Raw genomic sequence first — 21965 nt, 5'->3', positions numbered from 1 at the left:
GAGGTTGCTAAGATCTATGGTAAGAAGGAATCTGCCTGTGGAATTGTGAAGAAGGAAAAAGAAATTTAGTCTAGTTCTGATGTTGTACCTCAAATTGCAAAAGTTTCAGCACAGTGCATAAAGTGTTCAGTTAGGATGGAAAAGGTATAAAATTTGTATAAACATAAATAGAAGAAAATAGTATATATAGGGCTTGGTGTTATCCACAGTTTTAGGCATCTACTGGAGATCTTGGAACACGAAATTCTCCTCTGATAAGAAGGAACTAGCAAAAAAGAAAAAACCCACTATGGGCTAAGGAACAGAACAGGTACTTCAGAGAAAAAGAAATACTAATGGTCAATAAATATATGAGAAAATGTTCAAATCTCTAGCAATTAGATAAATGCAAATTAAAAGCTACACTCAAATTCCATCTCACTCCTGTCAGAATGGCAATTATCAAGAATACAAGTAATGGCTTCTGGTTGTGATCAAACCTGTTCTGAGGTTGCTGGGTCCTAAAGAGTGAAGATTTAAATCCAGGGCCATGGCAAAACACCATGAAGTTCATTGCCAGGATTGTGATGATACAAGAAGGGAATGTGGAAGGTGCATACAAGACCCTGAACAGAATCTTTAGCATAGATGGGCCCATTGAGGACATTAAACAACGAAGATACTATGAGAAACTTGTGTCAAACCACAGCAGGAAATCTATGAAACCTGCTGGCAGATCTACAACATGCAAATGGCTCGAAACATCAACTTTTTGATGTGAAAGAATCGGGCAGATCCATCGCAGGGCTGCTGAGATGTGGATAGGAGGCCCACATCTAGTTTGTCTCCACCTCTTTTTCTAAAATAAACTCAAATCACCCATATGCAAGAAAACTTGTATGTAAAGAAGCAAACCCACTGGTCAGCAGTAGACAGACCCTCTTTCTTATTAAGTGAAAGAGAAACTGAGTCCAAAAGTAGTCTAGGAGAAGAATGATGGTTGTCAAAGGATAGGGAAGGGGGCAATCAGGAATTGTTTAATGGGCAGAGTGTCAGTTTGCAAATATGAATAAATTCTGAAGATAGAGATGGCTGCAAAAAAAAAGTAAAAATGGTAATTTTTATAAAAGTATTTACAATAAATATGTTTAAGTCTAGGATAGGTGAGGAAAATTTCCAAACTGTGGTGGGACATATACCTACCATTTTCTACCCACTTTTATAAACCCTAAAGCAAAATCTTATTGGAAAAAACATCTGTTACTTTTTACTGAGCTACTCCTTCCATTCCTGTGCAAGTGTTGAACAAAGAGGAGAGGAATTATGTATGTATTTGGAATAAATTCTGCTTCCAAAATACCTTAAAAAAAGAATACAAGTAACAATAAATGTTTGCAAAGATATGGGGAAATAGGTACACTTATACATTGAAGGTGGGACTTCAAATTGGTGCAACCACTACAGAAAGCAGTGTAGAGATTCCTTAGAAAACTTGGAAAGGAACCACCATTTGACCCAGTTATCCCATTCTCCTGTTTGTACCCAAAGGTCATAAAATCAGCATACTACAGACATGCACCCCATCAATATTTACAGCAGCTCAATTCATAACAGCCAAACTATGGAACCTAATTAGGTGCCCTTCAACAGATGAATAGATAAAGAAAATGTGGTATATACAAAATGGATTATTACTCAGTCATAAAGAAGAACAAAATTATGGCATTTGCAGGTAAATGGATGGAACTTGAGACTATCATACTAAGTGATATAAGCCAATCCCCCCAAAACCAAAGGCCAAATGTTCTCTCTGATATGTAGATGCTAACCTACAATAAGGGAAGTGGGGAGCAGAAGAATAGAAGTTCGTTGGATTAGACAAAAGGGAATGAAGGGAAGGGAGGGGGGATGAGAATAGGAAAGATGGAGTGAATCGGACACACTTCCCTATGCTCATATATGAATACACAACTAGTGTAACTCCACTCATGTATAATCACAAGAATCTTAATTAGAAAAATTTTTACTCCATGTATGTATGATATGTTCAAATACAATCTACTGTCATGTATGTCTAAAAAGAATAGATAAAAATAATTTTGAAACAAGAAGGAACTAGCTGGGCATAGTGGTGCATGCCTGTATCCCAGCGGCTTGGGAGGCTGAGGCAGGAGGTTTGTGAGTTCAAAGCCAGCCTCAGCAAATTATCGAGGCCTTGAGCAAATCAACAATATGCTATCTCTAAATAAAATATTAAAAAGGGCTGGGGGTGTGACTCAGTGGTTAAGTGCCCCTGGGTTCAATCACTGGTGTACACACTTATATGAAAAAAGAACTATTGTATGGAGGATGAACTGAAGGGCCCCCATATGGGGTTCATGAAAAGATGAGAGGATTAGCAGTAACTTGATGTGCATAGTGAATGTGGGAATGGAGGGCTAAGCAGTGACACTAGATAGACTTCCAAAGAAAAGAACTGGCAAAACCTGACATAGGTATAATTGGAAACAAAGGAGAAAAGGAGGAGACATAGGTACTTTTGGTGCTGTCAGCAAGGAAGACTGTGACATAGAAAGACGGGCCAGCAAGAATAAGGATGTGTAATGGATGTGATTCTGCAACTTGTATTTGGGGTAAAAAATGGGAGTTCATAACCCACTTGAATCAAATGTATGGAAGATGATATGTCATGAGCTTTGTAATGTTTTGAACAACCAATAAAAAAAGAAAAAAAAAACAAAACAAACAAAATAAAAGAATAAGGTGAGGCAGAGTTGATTTTAGGATGGAGGAAGGATTCCACTGTGCATTCACTGACTATCAGCTTGTCTATATAATATCAAAGATAAGACATCTTGCTAGCATGAATTATACATCAGAGTTAAAAATATAGATTTTGCAAAAGGAGGAAATCATGACAAGTCAATAATATTTCTGAGGGTATGAATATAGAGTAAGAATATTAACCCTCAGAGGTGCTGTGAACACATTGAAACGAATTGCAAATTTTTGTGTGTGTTTGGTTTAAAAAAAAATGCAACTCACATTCCAAATAAGCTCAGTAGAAAAAGAATCTAATAAATTAATTTAGTCCCTTTCTAATATTTTTTTCTCTTCTGAATGTTTATTGCCATTAAGGGAAAAATAAAGTAAACATCCAATCTGGTTTAAATTTAGCTCAACTTAGTAACATAAAGCATCCCTTCCAAAAACTTCCTGGCTTGCTTGGAATACAAAGCTCAGGCTCTCAGAGTCTCTATTTCATTCTGTGTCTCTCAATAAGGTAGTGTGCAGGGGCTGAGCAAAGGGGCTTAGAACTCCATGGGTTTCCAGATTATTTTAGTAGGGCATCCATTGTTATCTAGGGACACAGACCTGGCCCACCTGACTGCCATGTGTTTCTATTTTTATTTATTTATTTATTTTTTGAATACTGTACTTGGACGCAGGTGACCTTATGGTCCTATCTCTTGGCACAGGCATGATCTCAGGGATCAGTGACCATCCCATCCCCGCTGATTTGATTTCTGCTATCTTGTTAGCCTCTATCTCATCTCTTATCTTGTCTCTGGCTATCACATCCCTTGAAATATTATTGCACCCTGCCTTGGCAGGTTGCACGACAGGATGTCTAGTTCTCAATGCAGCACCCGTTCCACACACTAATGGATGCATGCAGGAAAGCAAAGATTCCTGGTCGGCAGTAGCTGACTATTATGGCCTGGGAAAACTCACATGGGATTTTATACTCAGTGAGGCAAAATGAGAAAATTAAAATGAAAAATTAATCTCCACCTAATATATGCCCATGTGGATTTTTCTAACTTGAGAGTTTATCAGAATCTCAAAGTGATTAGTTATGCCCTTAAGTGTTCAGAACCTCCATAGAGATAAAGGTAGAAGAGTTCAAATATAGCCTTGGAGGAAGCACCCAACCGAGGAGGAAAACGGGGCCAGACTTGGAATAGAAAGAAAACCCAGAGATGGGAAGAGAACAAAAAAAGTGCAATGTAAGAAAACCAAGGAACAAAAGGAAAGAGACAAGCAGGAGAGGGTGACCTGTGGTGGCATCTGACACAGAGATGAAACTGAGGAAAAGTCAAAGGGTTCACCCAGTCAGAAGCTAAGATGGATTCTGCAGAAGGTTTAGAAAGTTGCAGATTTTCATCCATTTGCATACAGTCACACTAGGAGTAAAGCTTGTAAGAGTCAAGTCTTCATAGAAGACTTCAAGTATATCCATAAATATATACTTATTACAGTGACATAACTTCGATAGAGAACTTAGGAGGAGAAGCAGGATTTGGCAGTCACCGTGGCCATAGTGGGATGAGGGTAGTGAAAATTATTTAAGATCGGAATGCACTATGATGTTTTGTGAATGTTCCACTGGAAAGCTTGGATGGGATCCCTGATCCCATGTGAGTTTTCCTAGGCCATAATAGTCAGCTACTGCCGACCAGGAATCTTTGCTTTCCTGCATGCATCCAACTTGTTGACTAGGTTTACAAGTTTAGCACAGACTTGATAAAGAAATCTCTGGTTTTCTTAACTCAAGTGGGACTTCTTTGCACAATTATGGCAAATAATAGAGTTAGTGATTGTCCTCATGGAGGAAGATGGATTAGCAAGAATTCATCAGTGTTTATTTAGCAGTCTAAGGTCAGGATTGCAGCCTCTCCTGGTGCACTCTACCTGGGTGAGCAGCATTTTCTGTTAAAGCTGTAACATTACCTTTTCTGCATTCCTTTCTTAATTACAAGGCAGAAACCAGGAGTTATAGAATCCTTTCCTTTTTGTCTTCTAGATTAGAATCTTCTAATCCACACAAAATTTGGAAGGTGGGAGGGAAAAGAAGCCATAGGTCTCCAGGGACAACTGGAAGCCAATGTCCCCACAGAGGGCAGCCTTAAAGTTTGCAGTGGTTTCCAGGAGTGTGCAGAGTGTCACATGTTTCTAATTATAGCTTTCCTGACCTTTGATTCCCAGTGTTGCAATGGCTGCTTAAATCTTTAATACCCTGCAGTAAAACTCTTTTACCTGGAGACCTAGGGAGATTCTGTTTCCCCAGTGAAACCTAGAGTGAGGCATTGGGCAGGGTGAGCTCCCCAGAATATCAGCTTCCTTTTACTTCAGTATCAATATTAATAATGATGAATATTATTTCAAATACATTGATGCCAAGAAAGGGATACACTAATGTTATAGTTTGAATTTTCCTCAATTTGTGATGAACTTCCAGCACCCATTATTTTTTTTTTGTTAACTAGTTCCAGAATGCACATGAGGCAGTGGGGAAGCTGAGGAGGACAAGCTAGAGAACCCTGAGGGGTGTGTTGGTGGGAGAGGTACTGCTGTGAGTAACTGAGCTTAATCCCGCTTGGGTGTGTCTGAGGGAGTGGAACAACCCCAGAGGGTTCCACCAGGGTTGTGTCAAGATGGCATGTTTTCCACAGACACCTGCTTCTCACTGGTTGAGGGTTACTTTGGATGGCAGGGGTAAATTCCCCCACCTGTGGGCTGTCTTGCTCACAGGTAAAAGCCATCCCCTTTTTATGCTGGAGAAAGCCTTCAGGCAGAGAAGTGAAAAATCAGAGGCAGGTGAATTTCTAGATCTGCAGAACTGATATCCAGGCCACAGTGTTGCCATCGGCATGTGACCGCCCTGCAAGCCAGCTAGCATCTTTCCTCTATTTCTGTACAGTGGCAGGAGCAGACATCAGAGTGCAGAAAGCTGATCATGGTGGAGAGAGGTTAAAGCTGACAACATGCCCTGTGGCTATGAAGGTGAGCAGTGGAAACCGATAGAACTCAGCTCAAGTGGTCAGGAAAAACCTGCACACCCTGCTTGTGTGTTTTCCCCTCCATCTTCTCTCTTCTCCCCCTTCTCTTCCTCCTACAATTCCTCTTCTTATAATTGATAATAGTTCCTCTTTCAGATAATACCTACTAAGAAGTTTAAGAAATGAATAGCTATTTTTAAAGAATTCCCACAAAATAGAATGATATTTCTTCTCCTAAACATCATCCCTGGGTTGCTTCCCTTCTCTCTGTCAACCCAAGGCTGACAGAAAGCAATCACCTGCCTTCAGCAAATATGAGAGGAATTCTCAATAAATATAGGTTACCATGGAAACCAACCCAAAAGAGAATAGAAAGTTAGGTCTGAATATTAAGGATTTGTTTGAGTTTAGTGACATTTTCTTCCATCTCTGAAATTTTACAGCCATCCCTCACTGTAAGTTTCTGCACATTTTAGTGTTTTCTCACCAGTCCTTCTTGACCTCTTTTCCATCTTCCAGAAGCTCATAAAATTGCCATTGCAAATGATCCCTGGGGGTGGCACGCATATGGTGCACAGGATGAGAGATCTGGGGTCAGACAGAGCTGGGTGTGTGTGTCAAGCTTAGATATTTTCCCATCAGCTTTTGAGCCTGCAAACTCTTCTTGCATAAGGTCATCTTGACAATGTGTTTGGTAAGTGGGAAAGCTTTCAGTATGTCTTTAAAAGGCGAAAAGAGCTTCAAGGACCATTGTAATTTTCTCTGCACATTTCATGTTCATATTCAAATCTGAGACTTATTTCCTATTAATAAAAATAATTTTCTTAGTGTTATAAAGTATTCTGACAAAAAAATTCAGGGTAACATAAACTCTCAGATTTCTCCACAGCTCAGAAATGTCTCAAGAAAATTTTCTTTAACTGATTTGGAAAGGACCAAGGGGTATTTTTTGTCAATGGCAGTTAACCAATGACCCTTTCTTGAGATTCTCAGAAGTTGATTTTTATTGGGGTTTGGGGAGATCTCATGAGTGAGCTTGGAATCAAAGACTAGGTGTTTGAATTTCAGATCATGCAATCTATTAGCTAATTAAACATAGGTAAATACTTATTTGAGTTTCAATTTCCTTAAAAGCCATGAATAATTTCTAAAGGCCTAATTGAACATTGGGACAATTCTTTATTCCTAATACAAACCAACACTCATGTTACACCTACTATGTGCCAGGAATTTCTCATAGGAATTCTGTATCCTCCTAGCCACCCTATGAGCAGATGCTTGAGATTAACCCAATGTGATCCTAAGAAAACAAAAGGACACAAAGTGACTGACTGGCCCAGGATCAGACAGCTAATTGAGTGGCAGATCCAGGATTCAAACTCAGGAAGTTCATCTCCAGATTGTTACCAGCACTAGAAAATATGTAATAAGTGCTTTTTCATGTACAGGCTACTGTGTCAAGCACTTTACGAATATGCTCTAATGACTCCTCATAAGAACCCTGTGGAATGATTATTTCTCCTGTTGAACAGAGAAGGAAACAAGCTCAGAGTCTGAACCTCAGGAACTTTCCAGTGGTCCTACAATCATAGGTGCATTATCCCTTTTGCTTTTAATCTCTAGCCAGAGCTCACCTGCTTCTTTGCCTGGCCAAATTCTCATCATTCTTCCACTCTCCATTTAAATGTTGATTTTTCTAGCAGTCTTCCCTGAAATCCCTATCCTAGGCTAGACCTCCTTTTAGATGAAGTTTTAGAAATTTGTGCATTTCCTTTGTAGTAGTGACCATAAATTTATTGGTCACTACCATAAGTTTATTGGTCACTAAGTTATTGTCTTTATTCACACTTGATTAGCACCTGCCTCTCACACCAGCATATCATCACATGGAGACAGGGACTACACCTCTTTCTGTTCAAAATTTTATCCCTATCACTTAGAACATAGTTGGTGTGCACCAAGTATTTAATAAATTAATGCACTCCAAACTTTTTTAGGTTGATGCTGATAAACATTAGAATCTAAAATGGACAAAAATTTCCATTCTCTATTTCTGCAAGAATAGTGATGTGAATCTCAAGGAAAAAAAAAAAGAAATGATATGAAAGCAAGTGAAAGGCCACTTGCATGGAAAGATTTAGTACTAGGAAAATGAAGATGGGTAACCAGAGCATTTTAAGTGGGAAGAAAACTGACTTGATTCCAGGATCAGGAACAAAAGGGATATTTTTCTACATGGTTTGATTTTGGGGTAACTGTATGTTTCCCTCCTATTTCAAGCCTCATCTATATTGATGAACGTGTAGGTAAAATATCTTTGAAAGGTAGAAAGATTTTAGTTCTCAGTCAAAACATTTCTTTTTATAATTGAGGAAGTCATGGCTCTGAACTATACAATGATTTTACCCATGGTTGCATTTTGATGGTGGAGGCAGATGCAGGATCCAGGTGTCTTGGTGGAAGATCTGAAGGTCTCAGGAAGGGAGGGTGGAAGGGAGAAAAGGAAAGAGAGAGACAAACTAGAAATTATTCTTTACAGGATGTGACATCTTAGAGGATGTGCTGTGTGTAGATTGAAATCAAATGACCACAATCTTTTATAGACATGCCCACTAAGAGTTGGAGTCTGTTACTCCACCCCTTGAATCAGAGCCTACCCACGTGTTTCCTTTGTCCAGTGAGATCTGAGAAGTGTTTGCACATTGGAACTTGATGTCTCTTGCTGCTGCGGATCCTGAAACTGTACCATGGAAAGCCACTTGGGCTAGTTAAGTGAGGATGGAAAATGAATTGAGCATTTTCCCACTCATTCTAGCCAAATAAGCTACTCCAAGAATTATGAGCTAAATGAAATGCTGCTTGTTTTATGTCACCAAGTTACATAAAACAACCACCATTTTGTTTAGTACATGGGTTGTCTTGTTACACAGCAGAAATTAATGACTATAAGGGGTTATAGAATGAAATGCTTCAATTATACAAATCTAAAAAAAAAGTATGCATTGGTTTTGAGACTAGGTGGCTAGTAAAGGCTGAAAAATCCGGAAGGAAAACTATTGGAAGTACTGAAAGCATTTTCAAAGTGGAAATTGTTGTAACTAGATGGAAAAATGAATAGTAGCATTATGGTGGCAAAATTCTGTGCTACCCATAGAATTACCTAATGAACCTATGGATCTGGCTAAGGAAGTTAGTTAGAAAAAAACTTCTACACACTGGATCAAATTACTAGGTGACTTGCTTTGGCCACTTGTATACTAGAAAACATACAAGCAGAGGTTCGAAAAGTTCTTCTGCTTTGGAATTCACTCTCTTGCTCTGAGAATCTTCCATGTGAAAAAGAATGAACTATTTTACCATGGGATGGGATTTGATGTAAAGAAAGTCCCACTGATTTCAGACAACTTAAAGAGAAATGGTTTTGTTTTAAACCACTAAGTTTTTGAGACAGTTTTTTATGCAGCAAAAGCTAACCAATATTTGTTGGGTTTGTACAGAGAGAGAGCAAATAGAGAAGAGAAAGTTCCCTAAATGTCTTTGAATACTACAATATTCGGTGAGTAGCATTTGTTAAGATAATGCAGGAATAGTTATGTGCTGCAGCAGTTTCTTTTTCCATCTTCTGGATTTAACTAACACACCCAAATAAATAACTACATAAGTCCAGAAGATACAGAGATTTGTATCTGCAATAATTCAGGCTTCCAGCGAGGATTAGGCTGTGAGATAATGCATGTAGAAGAAAGCTAAGGCATCAGACAACTGATAATTATACTCATGAAATTGTCAGAGAGAAAGCGTACTGAATTAAGCAGTAGAAGCAATTGTGTTAGTTCACTGAACATTTACCCTGTACCATATCTGTGCCAAAACAATACGTGATTCCATTAGGGTACTGTAACAGAAACTTTAAATTTTACTTTTATTGGAGCTTTGAAGCTCCAATAAAAGGCTGATAAGAAAGAACTCAAGAAAACAGAAATAAAGCTGTATTTGAGCCATAGTTTCACAGCAAATTTAGTCTAATAAAAATTTCACATAAATTATTTTAATTGCCTCTTAAGAAATTCAACTCTTTGGAAAACAGATTCACTTCCAATATGATGTCCAATAAAAAAGGAAGACTTTTCCTTATTTTTGTGATTTATTGTCCTTTACTGCTTTTCAGGTTGAAAAGGCATTATAGTTGTTCAAAAGGTTTTTAAATTTCTTTTCTTTTTGTTACATGATATAGAATTCTTACCTTATTACTATTGAAATTATTGAAAAGACATAGCCCAAAATTATTCTTAAAATTTGTTTGCATCCAGTCTTGCTCATTTAAATCATTTTAAAAATAAACTTTATTTTCAAGAATAGTTTCAGGGTCACAGAAAATTTGTGATGATAGTGCAGAGACATTCACTCATGCCATGGCTCTCAGTGTCTCCTGTCAATAATGTCTTATATTGGTGTGGTGCAGTTGTTACAATTAGTGAACCAACACTCATGGTATTAACTGAAGTCCACATATTCCCTGGTGTTTGCTTAGGGCTCTCTTTCAGTTCCAGGTTCCTATTCAGGAACCACATTTCATTTTCATCTTGTCTCATCAAAGGTACCAACATGGCTTATCCGTGTGGATCTTCATCATATGGCTGAGGTGATTCTTGTAAGTCTTCTCCTTGGTGTAGTCATTCTTTTGTTCCTGTTTTCCATACTGTATGGTTTGGATGGAAGTCACTATGTTATTCCACACATAAAAGATTGTTTTAGCCAGCATTTTTGCTTCTGTGATGAAAGAACCTGACCAGAACAACTGTAGAGGAGGAAAGGGGCTCATGGTTTCAAAGGTCTCAATCCATAGACAGCAGGCTCCATTCTTCAAGGGTCCAGGTGAGGCTGAACATCATGGCAGAAAACTGTGGCAGAAGTGGCTCACAAAATGATCAGGAAGCAGACAGAGGTCTCCACTTGCCAGATATAAACATGTGCCCCAAAGCTATGCCCCAATTCTCACCTCCTCCAGCCACACCCTACCACTTCAGTTAGCCCTCAGTTAATCCCTAACAGGGGAGTAATTCACTGATTGGGTTAAGACTCTCACAACCAAATCATTTCTCCTCTGAACCTTTTTGCATTGTCTCACACTTGAGTTTTTGAGGGACACCTCATATCTAAACCATAACAAGGATGTACAACTCTGTCCCAGCTCCTGGAGGGTGGAGAATCTACAGTAAGGTATATGAAAATTTTGTTTATTTTCTTCCATTTACTTATTTAATAATTTATTTATATCAATATGGATTCATGGATGTTTATTTTCCACTTAGATTTATAATCCAATACTTCTCTCTTTTGTTGTTTAAATTGTAGAGCTTTGAGAGCTCTTTCAATTGACACCTGTGTCCCTTTAACATACTCCTCTCATCATGGAGTTTTTTGTTTATTTTTTGAAAGACAGGCTTTATATCAATCTCATTTTAACTAGGTATGTTTCTCTCTCTCTATTTCCATTTCTCTTATTCATTATGATATGAAAATAGGAGAAGATAAATGATCTCAAATTTTTCTGCTTGAAGATAAATTAATTTTCCTTGGAGCCCAGACAGGAATTCTTAAATGCCTGTACAAAAGAATCACCAGACAGTTTGTTAAAATTGCCAATTCTTCCTCTCCTCTGGACTGAAATGCATCCCCATCTCCAAATTCAGATGTTGAAACCCCAACCCTCAATGTGTCTGCATTTCGAGAGAGCTCTTAAAAATTTATTAATGTTAAATGAAGTTAGAAGGGTAGATTCCTCATTGTATAGGAAGAGGAAAGATATATATCTCTCTCTCTCCATGAATTCCAATTGAAGAAAGGGCACATGAAGACACAGCAAGATGACATCCATCTGCAAGCCAAGAAGAAGCCTTCATCAGAAACCAGCACCTTGATATTGGACTTCCAGCTTCCAGAAACATGAAAAAATTAATTTCTGTTTTGAAGCCACCCAGTCTGTGGTGTTTTGTTACGATTGCTCCAGCTAAGCTAAGCTATCTTTTTTTGTGTGTGTGTGGTTCTCCTGACATTGATAGAATGGAGAAAATAAGGGTCTGGGATTCTGCACTTGAGGGGGCACCTCAACAGAGGCTCATAATGTTCTTGGAGGGCTTTGCTTTGAAGAGCATTGAGTCCAACAGTGGAGGCATGACCTTGGCCATGCTGTTTCTGGACAGCAGATATACACTTTCCCCTCCAGTGGCTTATTATACTATTTAAGCACAAATCTATGGTTTGTAGCAAAAAAAAAAAAATAGATTTTAGGATTTGCCAACAAAACAACTGCTATACCATAGGAAAAAAATTACATGTTTAGGTTCAGAGTTAGTTTTGACAATTTAGACTTTGAGTACACACCCACCTTTTCCTTACATGGCTTGGGCTGCTAACGACCACAAACACTTCACATTTTAAGGCTGGAAGGAAACTAAGAGATCATCAGCTCTAGTTTTCCTTTCCCTTGATGTATAGAAAAGAAATTAAGAGTCTTAAGAGGACTGGATTGTCCAAATTCACATGCATATTGAAGGTGGAGCTAGGTCTAAAAAAAGTTTTCCTAATAGATTTTCATGAAATATACTATTTTAGATTCTTTCTAATTTCATATTTTTACATCAAGGTATAATTGTCCTCGAGTTTCTAAATTGTGTATTTTGTCTATAAAAGCAGATACTCTAAAATGTCAGTGTGTCCCATTTGAAGGTCTGTATTAAAACTATTTTTAAGTTTACCGTGAAAAATACTACATCTGACACAGAGCTCTTGACTTGTGCAAGTTTAATCTGAGTGTAATCATGAAAGTTTGCTTCCACCACAATACAGGCAACTGGGTACTAAAGATTTAAGGTTTGGAAGAACAGGTTGGGCAAGGCATTGTGACAAGTGTGTTCCTGGGGAAAACCCTTCTTGAATTAAGTTTAGGCAGGGCTACTGATGACTAACAAGTAGACACAACTCATTTCCACGTAGGATGTTTCATAAAATTCAACCAACTGACAAAAGAAAGACCACCTTGACTGAATGTTTCACAGAGCTAAGGGCTGCACTAACTCCAGATGAGCCTGGAGCTGGGAGTTTGTACTTTTGTGGTTATCCAAAGAACACTGGACTAGATCGAATCTTGGCTTTACCCCTTACTAGCTTACTAGTAAGTATCCTTTCACAAGGTATTTTTGTCTCTTGTCCTCAGTTTCTCTATCTGTAAGTTGAGGGGGCTTGTTTTGATATTATTAATGATCCTTCCAGATGTAAAAGAGCTATGAATAGCTATGAATATATAACTGACATTTCTAGACCATTGCTTCTAAATATCACAAAAAGTGTCAATTTGTTTATCTTGTTTTAGATTTTTTTTTTTCTATTCTGGAACTTTGTGATGACTTTCAGAATGCAAGGATTCCCCCTCTCCAGAATGTGTCACTTTGGGGCAGGTGGGCAGGAATTCTTGGGACCACGTTGTGATGTGGCAACATGATTACCTGGTAGATGGGCCTGGCCTCTCCCTCCCTCTTTCTTCCTGGCTTAGCCTCCTCAGTTCCTTCCCTCCCACTCCCTGAGAAGGTGGTTTCTACCTTGCTATGCTGGTTGTTGCGGCTTTTGTGATGTAGAATCTGGAGGACATGGGACAGGAGAAGGAGGAAAAGATGAGCTAGAGCCAGAGAAGGGGTTTTCCAGAGAGCTTGGGTAAAACTAGAACATCACTCAACATATGATGAGAAACATCGTCCTGGTCCCTGTGTCCTTTCCCTTAACTTGAGAAATCCAGTGACATCTAAACTCCTTTTTGTTCTGGACTCTGTTTTCGGATGACAGTGTTTGGTGACCAAACCACACAGTTAATGGTTCCACACACATCACCATATTTTTAATTAACTCTTTACCAGGAAAACCAAAGGGCCTCCTGGGGAAATATTGTGGAGAAGATTTCACTTTGCTCATGGGACTCAGCATGAAGGCTCTTGATATGATGTTACAAAGGCAGGCATATATACTGCCTTGGGCTCAAGATTGAGAAATCCCAGGAGGAAGGAGACTTTAATCTACTGTGATTGCTATGGTATATTGAAGGCACAATTTCTCATTCTGGAATGAGTGAGTACTGAATAAAGAAGAGAGTCTGTATATACAGTGTCTATTTTGGGTCACTGATTCATAGTTAATGAGGCTGGGTTTTCTAGGGAATGGTTCATTGGGCCAGTCCTGAAGAAGTATAGCTCAGGAGAGAGAGAGGGAGAGGGAGAGAAGGGGGCGGGGGGCAGACAGACATGGAGGAGTTTAGAGTTGAGAAAAGAAAAAATAGGGGTGATGGTGATTTAAGTGCATTCTTTGCAATTCATTCATCTATAACTTGTGATATTCTGCTAGAATTTGAAAGAAGGGGAAGGGACTGCACATGTCTGGAGTCATCAATCTTATCGGAAAGAAAGAAATAATACTGTCTCTTTTGCAGCATTGCCACAAGGATTAGAAGCGATAGATGTTGATGTGAAGAATTTACTGGGTCAGACAACACAAAATGTAAATGTGCCTTATATTTTACTATATATCATAGTTACCATAAACTAGTCCCATTTTTCAATTTTCTTGAACAAAGAAACAAAAAAAGGACTTGTTTCTAGTATAATCTTAGGTGATTATATCACAGATAAAGGCTGAAGGGTGGAGAACTTGGGTTGCCTTTAAGCACAAGCCCAGAGTGCTCAAAACTCCACTTGATACAGTGTGGAAACCACTGAGCAGGTCCCAGGCCCAACTATGGCTTGTGAGGATCTGAGGTGGTCACAATTTAGTGACTGAGAACTGCAGTTTTATTCTGGAGCACCTCTCCAATCAGTAGAAGTAGCTTCTCTCAGAGCAGATTGAAAGAAACAAATAAATAAACAAACAGATTTGCTACATGACTGAGATTTCTCCCATCTTAACAAAACTGCTTAGCCTTCTCAGTTTTTCTCTTGCTTAGTTTGGTCCTTTTTGTTCTCACTTTTCCTTTCTTCCTTTAGTAATTAGCTTTGGAAGAAAATAACTCACATAGTGAAAATGATCTAGACAGTCTCATTTAAAAAAAAATCCTATCCCACAAGGATGTGTATAATTCACAGTTGCTTGAAACCCACACAAACTTGTGTGCACAAATTAGTAACAAATTTTAATACACAGACTTTATGGTCCACTGCTCAAAATACTCCAGACAAGTTTTAGTTGAAAAGAAAGATAAGGTGGGAATCTCTCTCCATGGCAACGGTGATTTTAGGAGTAGTTTACACTTCAGCAATGATCTGTGACAGCTTCTGAAGATGTTTTGGGGTTTGCATTTCATAACTACCTAGGTAGGTGAGAAAAAAAATAAGAAAGGACACAAGCTGAATATGTGGATTTTGAATCATCAGCATGTGTGGCTTTGGCTAGGTAAGTCTTCCATTAACTGCATTTGGAGATGAGACCTAATGGTGCTCATGATGATAAAACTGCAATAAAGGTAAATCATTTCTTTTTATTATATAAGCTACAACTTCTTGAATTAATCTCTACATCAATAGGAGACCACATGCAAAGTCATGATAAGAATACTCAAAATTTATACTTACTTAAAATTAATCAAGTCAAAATAAAGTTTCTTGGGCTTTCTCACAAGTCAAAAGAAAGCAAAAAAAAAAACTAGTCTCAGTTAAAAACATCGTGCTGTATATACATGATATGTTTTATTAAAAGCTGTTTCAAAGGTGTCTTGCTGGGCTTCACCACAGTAAGAATTTAATAAGCCAGACTGGACGATGCCCTTTGGAGTCCACATATGTCCCTTCAGAGGGGCAAGACAGACAAAGAGAGCTTGCTTCCTGCAGGCAAGTTCTGGGCAGCAAACACCAGAGCTGGTCTGAGGCACAGTCCATGCAAAGGCAGCTACTCTGATGGCAGGTAAGCTCCAAAGCAAGGGAAATGAGGTGTAGGCTTCCATTTTAGAACATACATGCAAGCAAATGGAACTTAGGGTGCTTCTTTTATTCGTCTTGTTTCCTGATTTTGATTGAGATTATTGCTTTTGCTCAAAAATTTCAAGACACACAGAGAAGTATAAGGGAAAGAAAAGTCATTCATTATCACAAGTCAGAGGTAATGTCAAATAGCTTTTGACCTTTTTTCTGATGTTAAGAGTTAGACTTTTGAATGTGAAAGAGACTATTAAAGGTTATTTTTTAGCCCCTTGGATGCCGAGTCTCCAGGCAGCCTGAGTCTGTTCCTGAGCTCATGGGGCCAAGTGCATCCAAGTTCAAAGACTGCTGGTCCAGGATGTTTAGCTTCACATTACTTTGCCTCTTGAGTTCAATTATTTTGTCTTTCTATTTCTTCAATTCTTAAGATTTCTCAGAGAACAACAGCTTGCAGGGACCAAAAACACATTCTGAATTGCATACAAAGCCCAAATTGTTCTATTGTGATTATCTAAATGCATTTTTTAACTTGGACAGAATTCTTGTGAAAACACTAATTAATGGATAAAGCTGAGGGGAAAAGTTATTTTTATCAGAAGTACAATTATTTTTCTCTTAGCCATGTGTTTAACTTCCTTATTTTGGTATGTGGGGTGGGGGATAGATCTGTGCCGCAGTCTGGCTGGGCACAATTCAGGAGCCAATACTACATATGGTCCTTACCCGTCATCAGATGACCTGACCTCAGGGCATCAGCCTCCTGTCTTAGGTTGGTACCACTGAAATTGGATCATACCCATCACTGACTACTGGTCCAGCATACAGCCATACTTGTGGAGAGGTACCAGCGGGGGGGTGAGGTTCTTTGCCTCACCTCTGTTGGCCCCCAAATTTTAGCTGAACGATCATGACAAGCAGAAGGGAGGAAGATACACCAAGCCAATTGACGGCTCCTTTTGGAAAAATTGTACCACTGATGACATCATCAGCAAAAATACCCCAACACTACCACAAGTCGCTGCACCAACAGATAGTTCACAATGCATACAGGTGAGTTCACAATGCATACAAGTGATACATAGTCCAGGCAGTTCAGTGATGGCTATTGCAGAAGCTGTAGATTGGTTTTATCTTTGTCTTCACCGGCACTGGGATGAAGATAGGAATTCTGGCAATAATGGCTAAAGAAAAAATTGTGTAACATTCCAGAAGGCACTAAAAGAAAACAATTTTCTTAACAATTTACATTGTCTTGAAGAGAATTATTAAATATAATGAAAAGGAAAGGTGAAAGTAAACAAACAGATCTGTTAACCTCCTTTTTTGTTCACATATTAAAACAATCCTCAACAGTTGTTTACCCAATTTAAATTAAACCATTTAAATCATGTGAATAAAAAAAAATAAAAAAAATATTTGGATCCATTTTTTCATGAGCGCTCATCATATATGATATATGGACATACGTACATTCAAACATATAACACAAAACACAAGTGTGCACACATAATATAATACATACAACACATAACATAATACTAAAGGCCTTATAACTTTTTACAGGTGAAATCTCCATTGCAATGTTTAAAAACTCTATAGTCAAAAAAAAATAGAACTGATCAGCAAAACTTAACCTAGGTCTGTATGAGCTCAAAAAACAAAATAGAACTTCATGATATGGGAAAGGGTAATAATAAAATAGACATTGAAAAAAGCATCCTGGTTTTGTCGCAGATGTAAGGATAGCCAAACTGGAGTTTTGGATATCACTTGTTATGGATTTGAGCCAAATCATCTTCTTTTTGGTCTGTAGAAATCGCTTTAGTTAATCTCTCTGGAATCCAAATCGGCTGCTGTTCTCCCTGTGGAAACACAAAAACAGGCCCCCAACTCCAGAGAATCACTGGGTCAGAACTTTTGTTAATCTCTCTGGAATCCAAATCGGCTGCTGTTCTTCCTGTTTAAACACACAAACAGACCCCCGACTCCAGACAATTACTGGGTCAGGACCTTTCCATTGTCCTGTTCGAATATCCTTCCAAAGTACCTTGGGCTTATGCACATTTTTTGGACACATATGCCTTTCTGCAGCACTAACTCCTGATGAATCCAAATTTAAAAAGTTTAGAGTAAAAAGGGTTATTTTAAGTTTATCTTTGGGGAATATATACCCCTTCCCAGTTCCGTCTTTTTGCTTTAATAAGTACATTTTAATACTTTGATGAACTCTTTCAACTATGCCTTGTCCCTGTGGATTGTATGGGATTCCTGTTATATGAGTAATGCTAAATGATGAGCAAAATTGTTTAAAAGAGATAGAAGTATAACCAGCGGCATTATCTGTTTTTAACTGTTTTGGAACGCCCACAGTGGCAATATTTTGTACGCAATGAGCTATAACATCTTTAGTTTTTTCTCCGGCATGAAGGGAGCCCATCAAAAATCCAGAAGAAGTATCAACTGTAACATGCAAATATTTTAATTTTCCAAATTCTGGCAATTGTGTGACGTCCATCTGCAAAATATGATTAGGTATCAATCCTCTAGGATTGACTCCAAGATTAACTTGTGGTAAAAAGGTCACACAATTTTGATATTGTTTTATTATTTGTCTAGCTTGTTCCTTAGTTATTTTAAAATGCTTTTGTAAAGTATTAGCATTTACATGGAACCTTTTATGAAAAATTATAGCTTCTTCTAGTGTAGAGAAAATATGTATGTCATGTGTAGTTTTATCTGCTAAATCATTGCCCAAACTAAGGGCTCCAGGCAATCCTGTATGTGCCCTGATATGTCCTATAAAGAATGGGTCTTTTCTGTCCCAGATTAGACTTTGTATAGTGGAAAATAAAGATAAAACAGTAGAGGAAGGGGAAATCCTACCAGCATCTTCAAGGGATACTATAGCATTAACTATATACTGAATATCGGAAAATAAATTAAATACAGAATCTTTAAACATCACAAAAGCTTGTAATACTGCATTAAGCTCTACCTTTTGAGCTGATTGTTTGGGTACTAAAAATGTAAAAGTTTGATCAGGTGTAACTATTGCTGCTGTACCATTATTTGACCCATCAGTGAATATATTTGGAGCATTCATAATAGGTGTTTTTCTTGTCATTTTTGGAAAAATTACAGGATGCAATGACCAAAAAGACAATAAAGGATTAGATGGTAAGTGGTTATCAAATGAAACATTAGATTTGCACATGAGTATTGCCCAAGTATTTAACTCATTAGCTAATTCATCAATTTGATTCATAGTATATGGAGTAATAATTTTATTGGGAGAAATTCCAAACACTCCCTTTGCTGCTTTTATTCCTTTGAGTATTAATTGTCCTACAGCCTCAGGATACCTAGTAAGAATAGTGTTAGGAGAATAAGATAAATGTATCCATAATAATGGACCTTCTTGCCAAAATACTCCTGTAGGAATATTTTTTGTTGGTAGTACAATAAATAATAAAGGCAAACTTATATCAATTCTATCCAAATGCGTATTTTCCATATATGTTTCAATGATTTTTAATGCCTTTCTTGCTTTAGGCGTTAAAATTTGGGGTGAATTTGGATCTGATGGACCTTTTAGGATATCAAATAAAGGTCCCAACTCTCCTGTTGGTATACCTAGATAAGGCCTTATCCAATTTATGTCTCCTAATAACTTTTGAAAGTCGTTAAGTGATTTGAGTTGATCTACTCGTATTTGAATTTTTGGTGGACGGACCATGGTTGAGGATAATAGAACTCCTAAATAATTAATTGGGAAATTTAATTGTACTTTATCTATTGCTATCTCTAGATTATAATTTTTTAATAAGTTTGTAAGTGTGGCATAATATTCTAGCAATGTGTTTTTAGCCTTGTGTGCTAATAATACATCATCCATATAGTGAAATATTTGTAGTTCAGGATTTTGATTTCTAAGTGGCTGGATTACTTTGTTAACATAAATTTGACACATAGTTGGGCTGTTAGCCATCCCTTGAGGGAGTACTTTCCATTCATATCTCTGATCAGGACCTTCATGATTCAGTGCAGGGATAGTAAATGCAAAACGTGGACTATCCTCAGGATGAATTGGAATTGGAAAAAAACAATCTTTAATATCTATAACTAAAACATACCAAGTTTTTGGCAAAGCAGACAATTGAGGAATCCCCGATTGAGCAGGTCCCATAATAACCATCTCATTATTAATGGCTCTTAAATCTTGCAATAATCTCCATTTACCAGATTTCTTTTTGATGACAAAAATGGGAGTATTATGGGGAGATACAGAAGGTTGTATATGTCCTTCCGCTAATTGTTGTTTGACCAGATCATGGGCTGCTTGTATCTTTTCTTTAGTCAGGGGCCACTGAGGAACCCATACTGGTCTTTCTGATTTCCATGTAATTTTTATTGTCTCAGTGGCCCTTTGTGAAAATCCAACCCATGTCTGTTTGTTCCTTGATCTATTTGTATTGGTGCTGCTATACCTTGTTCTTGTTTTTCTAATCTTTTTCCTTTCCTAAAACCTTGTCTAGCCATAATAGTGGGTGCATTTTGATTGATGTTATTTGTTAATGTCAAACCTAATTGATCTCGGACATCTCGTCCTCATAAATTTACGGGAAGATGATCCAATACATATGGCTGTATAGTTCCTTCACATCCTTCAGGATCCTTCCAATCTAATACCATTGCACTTCTATGGGGATTAGTCGCCACTCCTAGGCCTCGAAGCGTTTGAGTGGCTTGTTGTAATGGCCAATGTTTTGGCTATTCTTGACGAGAGATGATGCTAAGTTCTGAACCTGTATCCAGTAGCCCATTAAATTCATGTCCTTGAATATTTAGTTTTAGCATGGGGCGAGAATCTAAATTTAAAGAAAGCATAGCCCAATCTACACCTGTGGAGTCTAATCCCTTGGAACCTCTTTCTACAGCACGACTGGAAAATTTATCATGTAGGCTTGGTATTATTAGTAACTGTGCTATTCTATCTCCTGGTGAAATTACTGATATACCCTTTGGAGAACTGGCTATAATTTTTATTTCACCTTCATAATCGGGATCAATTACCCCAGGACTTATCATAAGTCCTTTTAGAGTAGAAGAGCTGCATCCCAATAATAAGCCTACTGTTCCTTTGGGAAGAGGTCCTTTTACCCCTGTGGGAATGATTTGAACTCCCATCTCTGGAGTTAGTACTGATCTGGCAGAGGTGCAGATGTCCAACCCTGCACTCCCTCTGGTTTGTCTGATGAGGGATCTGATGGACAATGTGTCCTGGGCACTACCCTGATGGGGTTGCTAGGTTCCTCCAGTGCTCCGTATATTTGTGGTTTGGGGCCCCGGAGCATTGGGGCCCCCTGTCCATTTTTTGGCAATGGAGCCCGATGCCTTTCTCCACGATATTGTGGATAAACACCTTGTCCTTGTTCGTTTTTTGATAATGGAGTACCCTCTATGGTGGTTTGAGAACGGCATTCATTAGCCCAATGTCTCCCTCTACGGCATCGTGGGCAAATACCCGGTATTCTACTCCTTTGATACCTAGTTTTGTTAAACCCTCCTCCTATGGGGCAATTCCTTTTAAAATGTCCTGTTTGTTCACAATTGTAGCATGTTCTTGGCCTGGCATCTAAAGCCTGTTTTACTGCAGCTGCCACAATTTGCCCTTGTTCATTAATGTCTCTGGCATCTAAAGCCTGTTTTACTGCAGCTGCCATGACTTGCTCTTGTTCATTAATGTCTCTACATAATTTAATATATGTGTTTAAATCTTCATGTTTCCATGGTCTAATGATATCTCTGCACCAACGATTTGCTTGGTCATAAGCCAGTTGTTTTATTAATGGCATTGCTTGTTCTGTATTCCCAAAAACTCTGGTAGCTGTTTGAATAAGCCTATCTACAAATTCAGCGTAAGGTTCATTAGCTCCTTGTATTACCTTAGATAATTGACCTTGTAAACCTCCATGTCCTTGTAAAGTCTTCCATGCCCTAATCGCCTCTACAGCAATTTGTGAGTATACGCCAGGATCATATGCAAGTTGTTGCTGCTGATCCCCATAAGGTCCCTTTCCTAACAACATATGTAGATTTCTCTGAGGATAACCAGCTGCTGCATTTCGCCTAGCCGTCTCCTTGCAAAATTCCTCATTGGCAACCTTCTATAACAGGTATTGACCTCCATTTAGCACAGCTTTACACGTATTAGCCCAATCTGCTGGCGTCATGTTCAAGTTGTTAATGG

General features: G+C 38.3%; 1 pseudogene across 1 annotated transcript; it reads left to right on the top strand.

Moving 5' to 3' along the window:
* The first annotated feature begins 529 nt into the window (after positions 1 to 529).
* On the top strand, positions 530 to 793 carry LOC308654921 (small ribosomal subunit protein bS21m-like; annotated as a pseudogene). Its single transcript has one exon. The product of its transcript is annotated as a small ribosomal subunit protein bS21m-like (transcript).
* The last annotated feature ends 21172 nt before the right edge of the window (positions 794 to 21965 follow it).

This window comes from Spermophilus citellus (genome assembly GCF_964194105.1).
Source record: "Spermophilus citellus genome assembly, chromosome: 8".
NCBI classification, from domain to species: Eukaryota; Metazoa; Chordata; class Mammalia; order Rodentia; family Sciuridae; genus Spermophilus; species Spermophilus citellus.
The sequence above is the reverse complement of the archived record's forward strand: the minus strand, read 5'-3'. Positions and strand labels throughout refer to the sequence as shown.